At 35.1% G+C, this 14189-nt stretch overlaps 1 pseudogene; it reads right to left on the reverse strand.

Moving 5' to 3' along the window:
- Positions 1 to 899: 899 nt before the first annotated feature.
- Positions 900 to 9942, reverse strand: LOC122342877 (annotated as a pseudogene).
- Positions 9943 to 14189: the final 4247 nt, after the last annotated feature.

The raw sequence follows: 14189 nt of genomic DNA on the forward strand, positions 1-14189 counted from the left end.
AATGCAGTAGCATATGTTAACATTTATAACCTTGCCATATAATATCACATTACATATACAGACTTCATAAAGAGTGTTATACAAAAATGTTTTACAGATTTACAGACGCTACCAAATGTAACACCCGAATTGAGCTGCATATGAATTCAGAAGATATTCCTTTTAAACGGAAGAAAGGTTTATTTTTTACTTCAAATGTGGTTAAATACAAGTCTGTTAGCCCTTAAAGGTATACATACATAATGATGGAATTTCTTATTTATAACACTAATCAAATCGAATCTAAAATTAAATGTTTTTTTTTTTATGAAATATCCTTTGTCGAGAACGATAGCGCTGTGGTTAACTGCGTGTGACTTATTTCTTTTGCATTTTGGGATGTGGCGTTCGTTTTTGTTTTTTTTCGAACCACACAGGAAGACAAACCATTCAAAAGAACATGCTAAACTTCCCCAAAGAAGTACCATTCAAATAATTTCCTATTTTTTTTTTTTTTTTTTTTTTTTTTTTTTTTGTTGATATGAATTCTTTACTTTTACTCATCAGGCAGTGTTCACTTCTAACATTTAAAAATATGACTAAAAAAAGAATAATAATAATAATAATAATGCAACTTGTGATAATCCTGGAGTGATGTTAAAAGAAAATGAAAACATAAAACACTAAAAAACGGACAAGAGAGCAAGATGAGATGAAAACATTAAAACAGTTAACGGTACAAAAACACTCAAGGGTTTTTGGCATATTTTATATAGTGGGGAGACAAAACATAAGTTTTTGGATTCCCGGATCAGGCACTCAAAGAACTCAAATGGCCTTTTTGTTTGTGTTGTTGGGATAGCCAAATGAAATAAAAATCATATATGTACAACGATCCCTCTCTCTCAATACTTATTTGAAATCATTAACAGGCATCAGCATGAAAATACTAAATTCTTCACTAAAAGGCTAAATTCTGTTGTTATCTTAAATACTTTGTTCTTTTCTCTCTATTAATACTGAAAAATTATTTTGTGTTGTTGTTTGTTTTTTTTTTGTGTTTGTATGCTCGCGGGTACACACAAAATGAACGAAACGAAAACATTTCCTGTCTCGCTTTAACCTGAATAATTATGGCAAACATTGTTCGTCAAAAAACCGAAAAACAAACGCTTAATCCGATATATCAATGTACAGTGCTCTCCATTTCATATGTCGCTTGTCTTCAACTATATCTAAGCTAACCTTCTCAGTAACTAAATGCAAACGTTTACCCCCAATACGCACACACATCGAACCCCAGTAAAAAAACGTAAAGCATAAAAAGAAACGTTTCTAACTATGTAGAATACTTATTTCATATATTTGCAACAGCATCGTAATCTAGTCGTAAATACATTAAGGCCGAGAAAAATAATGCATTAAAAAACAGTGAATAAAAAAAAATTGTGAGCACTGTGTGTTGGCTTTAAAAAATACTTATGAATTGAGTGACGCTCGTAATTTCGTTCGAACTTTTCAATATTTTATGGTAAGACGTTACCAGAAGAAAATGCACGTTGGTTGGATGTTACCGTCCGTGTGTCTTCACGAAGAGAGCTGTTCTGCGCGTCTCTGTGTGGGTTCGGGGTCAGTTGTTGCCTTGCGGCTGGAGCGTGGTTTTGTGCAGTACTGCGGAGGAGCCAGCTGTGGGCGCTGTGGCGCTGGTGCTGCTGCCCGCGGCTTTGATCCACGGCAGCGAGAGCAGCGATGCTCCGGTGGTGGTGGTGGCGGTCATAGTCACTTGGATCATCTGGTCACGCTGGATGAGCCGGATCAGAGTCTTGAGACGCCAAGGGACGTCTGAGTCTCCGCTGCTGACCTAAAAGACGCTCCTTCAGCTCAATGCATTTCTGTTGAACACAGATTTAAAATTGTATGACAGGGCAATATCATCTATCCAGTTATCAGACGTTCTTAAAGTAATAACGTATTCTAAATAAATTAGGGGTGCAATAAATTAAATTAAAATACAGTATTTTTGTCATAGATTATAATTAAGTTAGTGGATAAAATCAGCAGAAAAAAGATACTTTATAGGATGCACAATTATGTTATAAAATCGAAATATTTAGTGAAACTACTTTAACAAATAGAACAGATTAAAGTAAATCTTAACTCTGTGTATTGTAAAATACATGAACAAAAAAAGGAAATAGATTTATATCAGTGCTGTCAAACAATTAATCATTTTTTTATAAGTGTGCGTGTTTATTATGTATATATAAAAACAAACACATTCAGGTATATATTAAAGAAAAATATGTTTATATATTAAATATATCTATATATTTATATTTTAAAATATAAGAATATGAATACATATATGTATAACCGTAAATATTTTCTAAATACATAATGTGTATTCATCGCACTTAATCATGTGCTTATTTATCAGTACTAATTTATGCATAAATATATGGCATAAAATATTTTTTATTTTTTTATGCATCACACAGTAATAAAGGCATGCAACATATGATAGAGAGGACAAAACAAGAAATAATCGGAATGATGTGCTTAAAACGACGCACGCAGAGAGCAGTTCAAAGCACAAAGAAAAGAGATCATTTATATATAGTGTATTATATCAGTGTAATAGTTTATTGAGCCTTTCCTTTAACAGTTCTAAATCTGAAATACAGTGCACACAAAAATTGTCTTGTCTGCCAAAGAATGCTAGTTTCGAAAAAAAAATACTTTTTACAATTAAGAATCAATATGGGTATGTTAAAATCAACATTAACATAAGGTACTTTCAAAGCAGCCCTACTTAGCAGTTCTTACCGAAAGAGAATCGCAGAGTCTCTTGTCCTCATCACTCAGATGTTCACACTCAAGTTTCAGCTCGGTGTTTCTTCTCATTAGCTTCCTGCGTTCCTCCTCTCTCACTGTACAAACATACAAGTCATCGTTGTGACATTCGTCATCACCGAGAATCAAGTCCCGAGGACCGCTAGTGCATTTAGATGTGTTTGACGGCTCACCTGTTTTATGTGTAACATACGACTGGATGAAGTTCTGTGGCCAAGACAAGTTCTCTTTGTTCAAAACCTTCAAAAAAGAAGCAGAAAGTTAATAAAAAAATACATTATACGTTAATAAATCCTAAAGACCTGTGCACTATTGCACTGCCCTTTTAATTTTTTTCAGTGTATAATTGTGCATCTTATGTGTAAGCAAATATTAGTTATCTCTAATGAATAAATGAATAATAATAATAATAATAATAATAATAATAATTCACAAAGGAAATAAAGAATAATTTCTAAACAACACCATAATAATTATAATGCTATAAAAAAACTAAAGCATTTAAAACTTTATTGTAAAAATGATGATTAATAAATAAATATAAAAATAAAAAGTAGCTTTTATTATTATGGAATTTGGTTCTCCAGTGTCACGAGTAAAGAATATAATTATTCACAACTGCTTTTCCCCTAAATTATGTATTTGTAACAGAAGGTAATTTTTTCAGTTTAACTTTAACTATGTTATCATGTAAAGAGAACAGCTGTATGTGTGTTTTCTATTAAAAACATCTAATTATTCCTAACAACATCAAGATCAATTTATCACTTTGATAACTGCATTAGACAGTAACGTTGGTTATATCAATGCAGAACGCTGTCCAGATGAAATGAAAAAAAACATCAAATAAACGTCCTACAGACATCATTGTGCTGCTGGGACTTTTATAACGTTTGTGTTCAGAGCAAAGAGAATCGTACTTTCTTCTGGCACTTGGGGCACATCCATATGCCCCTGGTGGCAGTTTTGAGAGGTGGATGCAGACAGTCAGGGTGGTAGGAGCGGGTGCAAGTGTGGCACGGCTGAAGATCTCCTTCCTGTTTACACACTGCACAGTGCTCATCATGCTGCATCTCCTCCTGTGTCACACACACACACACACATACATTTAAAGAAACACAGCGTATAAGTCTTTCAGTAATTCTGCATATACACTTCCAATAGTGTTTAAGCATAACTATTAACCTTCTGTAGAAAAGATTAGGTAACACTTTATTTTAAGGTGTCCTTGTTATATCTGCTGTATGTACTCATTATCATAACAACAATAAATTATGCATAATTACATAAAAGTAACTCTAACACAAACGACTCTAAACATCTAGTAAGTGCATGCAGTTAATTAATATTACTCAGTACATAAATGCATAATTACACTGTAAAAAATACAGAGTAACCAACATTTTAATAATTCACATTTTAATTATTCTGAGCGCACTTTGGGAATACTTTACTTATTTTAGAACACATCACTTTACTATTTCCATAGCAATGCATCAGGCTGGTCACGTGAAACTGCACAGACACAATAATGCCATTTCAATAATATACTGGTTTTGCATATGTAAAAAAAAATTTAATTATGAAGATCGTTTTAGTTGTTCGGTAATTTATAATGGGCTATGGTTGTCTATGGTTGTCATGTATTTGTGTATCAGTTCATGGTCATTTTCTAAATCAAAGCAATCATCATCTTATCCTTTGTTAGTGCATCCATTGCCATTGAGTCATTTGCATGCACTTGTCAAAGGAAGCAATATAATTTCCTCATTATCTTCACTTATCTTTGTCATTTTAGTTTTTCTATATTAGCATATTTAAAAAAAAAAGTATATTTGAAACAGTTATACTACCAACAATAAAAAAGATATTTATGACATTACAACAGTGACATCTGCTGATGCACACCATGCTGCGTTCGTTGTCACAGGAACATATGGGTGTCACAGGGTTTGTTTACAACAGAACAAAGAAAGTTTGAAAGGTTTAAAATTTTTATTTAAATAAAACAACATGTCAAAAATAAAAACAGCTTTCTGACTAAAGCTGCAAAGTACTACAATTATAAATTACTACTGTATTTAAATTTTACTTTTAAGTATTATATGCCGACAACTGGATTTTGTAATTTTACTCACATGGGACTATAACTGTACATTTTGTATGTGTGTCTCACAAAAGAACGTCATACAGGTTTAGAATAGCAAAGGGTGAATAAATTATGACAGAATATATCTATCTATCTATCTATCTATCTATATATATATATATATATATATATATATATATATATATATATATATATATATAACTATTTACATCCAAACACAGAGTGATAATAAAAGTCGCACCTTCCAGCAGAGCTCCTCAGAGTCTAGCGTGTGAGTAAAAAGCATATAAGTAGGTTAGTAGCACGTCACACTGATAAAACTGTGTTAAAAAGCTAAGCAGCAACGTTGGCATGTAATCAGCAGGTTAAAGCAGTTAGCATTTGGCTTTATTAGTCAACCTGATCGCTGTCACTGGTTAAAGAACTGTTAAAAACATGAGCGCTAGCGATTGATGTACATGTTTAATTTACTCCAGTCAAACATGTTTCTGTGCACGCTATGCATTATTATTTAAGCTCAACACCACTATGTTGACATAAGTAGAAATCTACTTTACCTCTCGCCGACAGAAACATCGCACTGTTCAGGTAATTGGAGGCAAGCCGTTTGCGCTGAAAAGCAAGATGCGCAACATTTTCAAATGAACGCAGCCGTAAAAAGAACATTATTTAAAGGAACCGTGATGGCTGACAGACCTCTGGTTCAAACAGCCCGCTGTACGCAGGGTTAGCCGTGCTTATCCTTTTTTCTCTCCTGCCGCTTACTCTGGATCTCTGACGGAAATAAAAAACACCATCTGTGATGGAACTTGAGACCCCGACTTTTTGTTCATTTTAAACGATTCAGTCACGCACCTGTGCGGCAAATACGTTATTTTAGTCACTAAAACGTATAATGTATTTTTTTTTTTTTTTATGATCAGTAACTATTTTTCCGAGATCAGTGCTGTCAGAACTATTAACAATCATCAAAATTTTATTTTAACGAATACAACCACAAGTACAACTACTAGGAGCTTTCAGATCTCACCCCTCTATTTCTTTCCCTCTTAATTGTCTTGTTTGTCCTTCACTAACAAAAAAAAAAGTCAAAAAACACCTGAAATAAACCATAAAAAACTTGGAAAATTAGATATTCTTCCCACACAAGTTTCTAAGTAAATAATGAACATGTCTAGTATTTTATAGCTTTTAAGTATATGGGTAATTCATAAACTACCTTTTAATTACATTAAGTTTACTTCATGTTTTAATTCAGCATCTTGTTCGATACTTCAATTTTGTGCTGATATTGGAGGCTCCTAAATAGAGGACATAATTTATGAATCATAACCTGCCAAACCGGCTATTGAGTTGATGTGCGTGTTCCCACCATGGCTGATTTCCCCACTGGATATAGCAAGTTGCCAAGTGATCATTTTAAACCCTGAATGCAACTCACCTTCCAAGTGTTCTGTAGTGACTAGGCCTAGTGCGACCATGAAGGCAACTTTCTGTAAAAAAAAAAAAAAAAAGAAGGTTAATATAGTGAATGCATTAAATATTGAAATACCTTTGAAGTTAACATAACTCTTTAGAATTCATTTACTTTGAAAACACATTTAACAACAGTTATTTGGCCTAAATGCCATTTCTCGGTTTTTCAAGGTACCCAATTTCAGATCAGTTTTTAGAATCAGTCATTCAATCAGATAAAAGCGAATCCAGAATTCAAGAGAGTTTTGTTTGATCCATTAGTATGAGATATCCTGAACTGTATATTCCACATACATTAACTGTGGTGCTATTATAGACTTGCCCCTATTGAGGCATCCCCAGCATCCCAAAAGATAAGAAATGTTTGGATAAACAGTAATTTAGGGTCGCACTTTATTTTAAAATCCAGTTCTTGCTATTAATAAATCATTAACTATAACTTTTGCTTAGTAAAAGTTAGTAAGGTAGTTATAGGTGTTGGGTAGAATTGGGAAAATATGGTCATGCAAAATATGTGCTTCATAAATGCTAATAAACAGACAATATTTTAAAATAGGTATGCTAATAAGCTACTAGTTAATAGTTACAATTGGGCTCTATACCAAAGTGTTACCTAATTCAGTGCTGTAGTACTCAGTTTAGACTCAAGTAGTCAACAAGTTCAAGTGTTACTACACTTCCTGTCTAATATCCAAAAATAGTTGTGAGTGTACCTCTGGATCCTCCTCCTTTTTGTCTGGGGTTGAGGGGTCGGGACTTGGCTCCTTCACAGGACTGCTAGTTTGTGAGGCTGTAGAACTCGTGGAGTTACTAGGAATCTGGGGCTGAATGATTATAACCTGGATACACACATTAAAAATCTTAAATCAATTGAACAAATAATAATAACCACAGCATGAAACAAATGGCATCAAGCGTGTCGAAACTAATTCAGCATGCAGAGCAGCATGTTTATTAGGTAAGTAGGTGATGAAAGATCTTCTGACCTTGCTGTCAGGGCTGAAAATCAGCGGTTGCACCTTAATGGCCTCGGTTTACTCCTCCTGACACCCCATGAGCTGCTGGCGAGGCTGCTGAGATGATGGCGTAAGCCACCCCTGGACTCGTGGAGGCCGTGGACGCGTGCTCGGCGCAGGACGAGGGCAAAGAGGAACTCTCTTCCTGCCCATTTGACAGTCTCTCATGACTGAAGGTGCTGTTGGCAGTTGGCAAAGATGCGCCTTGGTTCTTTGGGCTGACCACAGCCATGCTCTCGCGGCACAGCCAGCGTTTGACCGGACTGCTGCTCTCGGCATGGGCTGTGGGGAAGGCTGTCTGGAATGAGAGTCTTTGGCCTGACCTAAAATGACAGAACACAAAGTTTATTCCCCTAAGCAGCAGATGTTTCTTGGATTTGGCTTCAAATATTTCGATCTCTTAAAACAACCATTAGGTCAAGTTTCTGTCAGGTTTTAATTCACAATTTGCTTAGTTGCAGGTTATTTTGGATGAGGTTTGGCTTGCTAAAAAAAAACTCTATTACCAATAATTACGTATTTGTAATTTTAAGATTAAGTGTATGATTAATTATAACCCACTATAAACGTCTTTGTTTATAAATGGACTATATCGTACCGTGACATTGTTTATTTAAGATCTGTACCTTACAACATCTTGTGTTTCCGGTGAGGCTAACACGGCTAATGTGAGCTAGCTAATACTTTCAAATAAAAAAAATGTTATGGAGTTGCAAAGTTAACTGATTTTATTTTTTTTTAAATGTTCAAAGCAAATGTGTGATATTATACATTCACCTGATCTGTTTGAGAAAAAATGGTAAATATACATTTTTTAGGTATATACTATATAATCCACTATATACTATATAATCCATTGTAATCATGTTCATTGTGTCTCATAAGTTAGCATATTCTTAAAAGCTCTAACTACAAATAAGTAAATATTACACATATTAACACACTGTTCTTATGAATATTCAGTAGATGATACAATATATTATAAAGTTACTCATAAATAACTATTTATAACCATTAATAACCATAATATTATTCATTATAATGCCTTAAGAATGCCCCTATTTTCATTTAAGACATAGACTACTATAAATTTTAATCAAATCTTTTTGATGAAAAGAATGATAAGTCAACTTTAAGTTCATTAACTTATTCAGTAATTCAAAAAAAATTAACTCTTAAAAGGAAGTAGTGTAATAAATTAGTCTCAGGGCTCCACAGCGGACTATGTAAGTCTTCTATGAAAATTATTTGTAAAAAAATAAGGATTAAGTAAATACAGGTTTGAGTGTTTTTACCTGAGGTAGCACACTGGGTGAGTGTCCTGCCAGCCGCTGCAGAGAGCTGATGTGAGGCACCTTTATCGGGATCGCGGAGAGGGCTCCCAACATCTGCCAGACACAAACCAAACATATGATGAGGCAGTAATAGCAAGAATGTCAGATGTTAGAAGTTAGAAGGGCAGAATGATGACAAAGCATCCTTCATTTACTACTCAGGTGAACAGGACGAAAGAGCCAGATTCGTTTCCATGAAGAGTTTCTTTTTAATTGTGAATTGAAACAAAAACTGGTACAAACATGCTCTTGGGATTGACTCATTACATGGCTCATTTTGAGTCGGTCATTCAGGTGATGACTTTTGTTTTTTCCAGACACATGGCAAAGTGAAAGATAAAATTCCCTCATCCTCAGCTGGGATGTACCTATGACAATGAACGCGGCATCAGCAGATTCGTTGATGGACGGCGTACAAAAAAATATAACATTTTATATAAAAAAAGCTCCCTTTGCCAAGTGCCTTCCAAACAACTAAATGGCTCGCACATGCTCTCCAAAATCCCCACTAACAAGGCGATAAGGATGATCCCTATTTTAACACTGTTGCCATGGGTTGATTTTAATGAATGTTGCAAAAATGTTAATTTTACCCCCTGGAAAGCAGTTTTTACAGAGGACCCCTCTCAAAAGGTTAGTTTTGAGATAGTTTTGAGTAGCAATAGGGAGGGTTTTGTTGTGAAAACCTGGCGACCCTGATTGGATGCTCACTTTATGTCACCTGTGTACTTTTTGAATATTATTGAATATTCTTAATTCAGACATATTACTCTATGCACACATGGATAAAAATGTATTAAAAAGTGTTTTAAAATATATTTATATATAAATTATATATATATTGTGTGTATGTGTATATATATATATATATATATATATATATATATATATATATATATATATATATATATATATATATTAGTATTATAAACATACTCCAAGTATTAAATTTGCTACTAAAGCTTTAGTTAGCTGTAATGTCATCCATGACCACAGTGAGTACTGATTTTGCACTTCATGTCCTGCTGTCAGAAGGGTCTTATATAACCAGAAGAATACAAGACAAGAGTTTGAGACGTGCTGCTTTAAAATCCCTCTCAGTCACTCATCTCAGTCTATTGTGCAGTAGCGAACCGACATGAGGAGGTGGGGCAGCCTGCATGCCTGTTCCCATGACAACGGTCCGGATGAAATGTCTTGCTCCATCAGGGCTGTGATTTTAGTAATTGCTGAATCCCAGCAGAGAGAGAGAGAGAGACGGCAGTAACCTTGAGCTGCGGCATTCAGCTTGTATTTTGTGAAAGTACTGAATTAAACAGCAGGCCTGCAGTGAATTACCCATCAGCCCCTGCTGCTGCCATAAGAAAGAAATGTCAGGTGAACGCTAACAATTCTGCTCTTTCCTGGAACGTCACGGACCGTTTGAGGAATCGGAGGCCTGATTAGACCTGTGTAGGAGTGAAATGGGTGTAAAAGACTCCTCAAACGATGACAGAGAGAAACAAGACTGAAACGTTTCCAGCAGGAGTTTATGAACTAGAAAGATTATTCTGGTCTAAAGCCCCATTATGCTTTGAAACAGTATACTGAAAGAGTTATTTTTAGCTGTTTACCAGAACATTTCAAACGCAATAGCCTATTTTTGTGGTCCACAAAAGAAATAAAGTCATTTAGGTTTGGAATGGCACAAGTGCGAGTCGTCATATGTCTTACAGCGGTTTAAACAATACATCCACATTTTTATAATACTGTATCACATATTCTGTATGGCCTTATATATCTTAACGTGATGAAAACCAAAACCCTTTTACTAAGAATTTAAGTATTTTGCTTGTTTTCCAGTAAAATAACTACAAATTTAAGGTTCATTTACTAATATATTGCTATGTATGCACGTTTTTCCCTAGTTCAGGTGGTGAAATATATACAGAAACGAGTTCTGTGATAGAATATTTGTTCACTATTTTCCTCACGTTACAAGAAACATATAAAGAAGTAACCAAAAAACTGTGCAAGCGAAACTAAAATAAGTTCTTACGATATCAATGTCACATTGTACATTCTCTCTCTCACTAGTCCAATACCAGCAAACCCCACACGGGGCGCTGTGAGCAGTTAAAACGCTACATTTCAGTGGTTTGGCCTAAGAGGAAATGACACTTACAGATAAGTGTTTTACAGACAGCGAAGAAAACTACAGCGATGTTTATCTCGATACAGTCGGACCCAAAGCATATACATTATATATCTTTTCCACCCAGATTTAAATAAGCTCTTTAAGGACAGCTGACTTCAACTATGGAGATGAACGGCCGATCTTAAAAAGCTAACATTTAACCGACATCTCTTATTTCACATTATTGAATGAACAAAAACGGAACTTTATTGTGTTAGCTGAACCATGACCGTATTCATCTTTTGGAAACGAAATTAAGCAGTGAAATGCGCCGTAGAACAGCACTGTGCTTTTCTCTCCACACATGTAGACACTGTGCAATTCAATTAACGCTGACACTTGCCATGTCACTGGCGTGTAGGAGTTATTAGTGATGCTTTTTGGACTGGCGTGTGCTAGTGTGGCTGTTTGCAGCACAGCACCCCAATGCTGACTTATCAGCGGGGCATAAACATCGGCATAAAGCCCATCTCCATTTAGTTGGCTCGTCTGGAAGGCTACGCTAGATAGAACCGATGGTCTACACTGGAAGTGTCAAATCTGCAGATCATGTCAAAACATTTACTAACTGCTCACTTCTGGACACAGGTTATAAATTTTAACTTCTAATTTGACACCGTCAGGCAGAGGTGATTTTAGGCACCTTTTTGTATTCATGAGATGAGCGAGATGTTGCAAAATGGTTAGAGGCTGCTGTCTAGGACTTTTTACATAAAAACAAAACAACCGGAAGGCTGTGCGGTGAAACGCAAAACTTCGCATGGTTATTTTAATATTTTTTTATTTGAATGCTATGAACCGACCTATTAATTATTTTAAAATGGAGATTAAAAATAGACATAAGAGAATAAGGAACACTTGTTCACTGTTAACTACAACCTTTCCAATAAATTCCTTATTTGCTGCTTATTAATAGTTAGTAAGGTAGTTGAAATTAGGGATGTAGAATAAGGTATTGTAGAATAAGGCATTAAAATGTGCTTAATTACTACTAATAAAATGCTAATATTCTAGTAATATGCATGTTAAGAAACATCTAGACCCTAAAGTAGTGTTACCAAAATATAATTAATATATAAAATTACAAAAAAAGAAAACCTTGTATACATTACATTATATAAAAAACATAAAGGGTAGAGTACAGGACCTGAAGAGTTTAGAATAAACAGTTATTTTTAAATAATCCTAAAGATTTTGGTGAAGGTTTTGTAAACTGATTTATAACAGTTGAGGCTAGAAAGTGTGAAATATTGATAGCTAGGTTAACACTTTGCATCAAGGTCAATTATTTATTATTTAACTTTTTCTTACACGCTAAAGTCAAGTTAGTTCATGTTGTAAATTGTCATGTTGCAGCTTACCAAATATTTATGCTTAGATGAATTAATAATTAGATTTGTACACGATACTCTTTACCTTGAAGATAATGATAAACATTAACATTAACATGTTTTTCAGTAAGCAAAAGCACGCGTAAAACCGAAGTGATTCATACTTATATGAGTGCTCACAAATATTGACCGGAATAATAAAAATGAGAACAGGAAGGGATGTAACTCCGTCTTAGCAGACTTTAAAAGCACCTAACGTACATGCACACACATGGACACAAACAAGTATGTTTCAACAAGGTAATTAAATCCATTCAACTGATGCCTGAAACCGACATCAAAATTTTCACTCGAAATAAGTCTCTTTTGTTTTGGCGCTGGCATCGCTGAAGCAGCAGAAAAATACTTCTGGCTCCTCTCCTAGCAGAAGTAAAGACATCTGCAGAGGAACAGTCAGGGGAGGTTGTAAATAAGCAGACAGAAGAACGACCTTTCTGAAAGATGTGCTGCTGGACTCCATTTTATGGACTCTGTAAAATAATAGACCCAATCTCTGAGCTCAATCTGTGCCATAATATTCCTCTTTTGTGTTTCCCTGTGTTGAAACACACATTTGTCCTCTTAAAGCCACCTTTATATCGTTCGCGCCAGTTTGCGCATGAAACTAATAATCAAGTTATGACATGCATTATTTGAGTTCTAATTTAATAATACACGATACATACTATTCAAACATTGTTTTACAGCGAATGATGAGAAAAGAGCCCATAATAATAAACACTCCAAACTACACTCGCTACAAATTGTTCTGAAATAAAAATGCTGTGTAATGTTTTGAAATCCGTTAATATTTCCTTTTGTATTTTTAATAATTTATACTCACACTAAAGCATTTACACGTTGCATTCAAGGGTACAGGATTCTTGCTTTCCCACTCAGAACTGAACCATTACTTACGTTGAATAGTTGATTACAAAAATAATTTTTAGCTTGTTTCATCCTTTCAAACTGTGCATAATTGAATCTATTATTCTAGATCTAACGTTCAAACATTGGCATTTGACTAAATGCTTTTGCATCAAATTTTGACAAGCTAACTTATTTGAACATTTACAAAAATATTACAGTGATAATGAAACTTTTTTTTTTTTTGCACACTGCCTGCGTGCTTTTGCCTTTGCAGTTCAGTAAAAATTTATTCTTTATCAAATTGTTTACATTTACTGTATGCATTTTAATGTACTTCATCCTCAAAAACTTCAAATCACTCAAAGTCACCAGCTCAATTGTACTGCAGCAAATTATAATACGACTATCCAAAGGTGGGCGGTAAAACAAAGTCCCTAACAACACACTTGTCCACTGGTGATAGTACAAGTCAATCACATATAAACTTTGGTAGATTACTTACAAGCAAACTTTAAAAATCCCCCATCAACTACAGCTCCATGGATGTTTTATCCTTCTTACTTTCATTGCTTCATACGCCAGACGTGCGTGCTTAAACGTGCTTATAGCATACGCATCCACGGACCACAATCCACTTATTATCCAGCTCCCAAATGACCGGCAGGTGGTCTGGGATATCTCCCCCTCCTGTATTCAACAAAGCAAAAGCTGGTGGTTTCTCCATCCTCCAGTCCGATGGGTGTTTTGGGTTTGAATCAGTGGGCAGCTGGGAAGAAGCTGAAAGCAAACCCACTCTCCCCAGCTAATGCCATGCAGGCAAGTAAAACAATCCCAGCGTTCCAGCGTGGGAGGGAGAGAGTAGGGGAGGAAGGGGGTAGAAAAGAAGCAGTGAGTGGGGTGACTACTCATGCAGATAAAGAGTCTTTTCTGTCAGGAAGGTCTTTTGCTACTGCTATGAGAATACTGCACCAGGACATGCTCCAAGCAAGAGCAGACAATATTTTC

Source organism: Puntigrus tetrazona, chromosome 4 (assembly GCF_018831695.1).
Source record: "Puntigrus tetrazona isolate hp1 chromosome 4, ASM1883169v1, whole genome shotgun sequence".
In the NCBI taxonomy this organism is placed as follows: Eukaryota; Metazoa; Chordata; class Actinopteri; order Cypriniformes; family Cyprinidae; genus Puntigrus; species Puntigrus tetrazona.